Source organism: Vicugna pacos, chromosome 16 (genome assembly GCF_048564905.1).
Source record: "Vicugna pacos chromosome 16, VicPac4, whole genome shotgun sequence".
Lineage (NCBI taxonomy): Eukaryota > Metazoa > Chordata > Mammalia > Artiodactyla > Camelidae > Vicugna > Vicugna pacos.
The window spans coordinates 38154340-38156961 of record NC_133002.1 but is presented as its reverse complement, the minus strand read 5'-3'; positions in this window follow the sequence as shown (position 1 = coordinate 38156961).

Below are 2622 nucleotides of genomic sequence, written 5' to 3'. Positions count from 1 at the left end.
CAGCAGTAGAGACAGACTTGAAAGTGTGGAGCCGGGGGCAGGGGACCACGTGGGCAAAGGCAGAGCTCACGGGAAATGCCGGCAGCAAGCAGTGTAGTTTGGACCAAACGCAGGATGTGTGTGGAAGGACAGCCCAGGGAGAAGGAGAGACAGGTGCATGTGAAGCCTTTGCCACTTGACTTTTGCTACTTGACCTTAGACAAGTAACTTCACCACTCCACGCCTCAGTTTCCTCCTCTGGAAAACGGGGATGACAACAGTACACAGCTCACAGGGGCTTAGATAGGATGATATCAAACATAGAGAAAGTCCTTAAGCACCTACTGTGTGCTGGCCTCAGGTTAGAGGCTTAGGGAGTATCATTTAGATCACATTAATTGTGAAAGGCGAAAAGCATGAACCACGTTTTACAGATGAGGAGACAGAGGCTCTATAAGATTCAGTGTCTTAGCCAAAATCTCAGAACTGCTAGAAAGTGGAGGTGGCTGAAATCAAGGAGAGGCTTGACTGGCACATCAGGAAACGTGGACCTTTTTGGCTGATGCAGGTAGGCAGTGGGGTATCCTCAAAAGTTTTAGGTTTGTAGGGTGTACCTGTCAGTGGCCAAGGCTCTCCCTGGCTCAAGAAGGAAGACTGCAAGCCCCGTCTCTTCACCTGCCACTCCTTCTTGGTGCACGGGAGATACTTCTTCCCAGTCTGATGCCAAGTAAATAAAAACAAAAATGCAGCTTAATTAGGTGGAAAGCAGGTGCTGTCTCCTGCCAGTAGAGAGAAGATGGGAGTAATCATATCAAAATGGAGGCAGATGTTCAGATCCGGGCACACATGCTCCCCCCAAGCCCAGGCTCCTGGCGGCTGTCCCTCAGCTGTCTGCCTGGGAGGGAAGGTGAGAGGTGATGGGTGGTCCAGCCAGGCAGGAGGCGCAGCCTGGTGAGAAAAACCTCGGGCTTGGGGCAGACGGCACCCTCCGGGGGCTGCATCCCACCCCCATCGGTGGCTTGGAGCATGGGCTCTGGAGCTAGACTAAGAGGATTTGAATCCTTGTCAAGGATTCCTGCCAATCCGTGGCAAGGCTTCAAGTGAGGTAGGAAGAGAGCGTATTGAAGGAGTCAGGCCATAGGTCATCAGAGCTGTGTAATCTCAGGCAAGTAACTTTTCCTTGCCTCAGTTTTCTCATCTGGGAAATGGGGATGCTAATAGTGTACATCTCAGAGGGATTGAGGGACAATAAAACGGCACACGTACTGACTGCTTAGAACAGCCTCTAAAATAGAGAGAGCACTGTGTGTTAGCTATTATTATTATTAAGAGACACATGTTTTATAAAAAAATGGTTACAGTCCAAAGTTCTCCCTGACCTGGCCCAGATCCTCCCTTCTGGCTCACTGATAGCCCAGCTTTCCACACACACACCCCCACGATGGACACAGCCTACACTCCACCCACCCAGAACCTCCTCCCCTAAACGTCCCTCCATGCCCTGCTCACACCGGTCGGCAGGGCCAGGAGGCCCTCAGGCTCCTGTGTCAGAAGGGAGCTTTCTGCCTCATCCTTCAAGGTCCAGTGCTGTTCCCTCTTCCATGAAGATTCCCAATGGCCTCCGCAGGCCTCCCTCAAGACCCCTCACTCCCTCCGTGGCCTCCCCCTCCAGCGTACCTCCCACCCCCCCAGCTGTGCTGTGGCTGCATGCACGTGGAGCCTTCCTCAGAACGAGTGCCTCTGGGGAGAGAGCTGTGGCCCGCCCCGCACACAGCCCACACTCCAGGGCCTCACTCAGTGCCTTCCACAGCAGGTGCTCAGAGACACGACAGGATGGGCAGGAGGGAGAGAGGGAGAAGGGTACTGCTTCCACTCCGCGGAGAAGGGTCTTGGAGTCCAGGAGGAGGAAGAGGTCCACAGGCAGCGGGGAAACTAGGCATCCCTACCATGGCCGTAGCCTGAGGCCCCTGAGGAGTTCAGGACACAGATGAAGAGCGCCGAGAGTCCAGCAGGCATCAAGTCCTACTCTCCCATTACATAGATGAGGAAACGGAGGCCTGGGGAGTGACTCCTCCTGGGTCATCCAGGGGATTCATGTCAGAGTTGGGACCAGAATCTGTCTTTGTTGGGAACTCTTTCCACTGTGCAATATGGCCCCGGCTGTCCCCACCCAAACATCCGATGGCTTTGCTGGGTCTGCTTGGCGAATATTGGTCAGTAACCGAGTTTGCAGGAAACATTGAATTATGAGGCTGGGGGTCTTGGAGGTGGCAAGGCTTCAAGTGAGGTAGGAAGAGAGCGTATTGAAGGAGTCAGGCCATAGGTCATCAGGATGTAGGACCCAAGACTGCTTGGAGATCTTCCAGTTCAGCCTGAGCATCTCAGAACAGGGACACAGAGGCGACCCTCCCAGCCTCCCGGGTCCTGGGCCCCAGAGGTGCAGCAGGGCCCGTGAGCCCCGCCCACTCCCTCTTCTCCTTTCCCAGCCCCTGCCCCAGGACCACTTTCCTGGGCTCGACTTGATCGGTATTCTAGGCTCATCTGTACTGGCTTCTCCTTGGCCATCCTCCTTCCCCTTCCTAGGAACTCAGAGACAGACGGTCCTTCTGCCCCTGCCCCAGGAGATGCGGTGGGCAGAGGTCA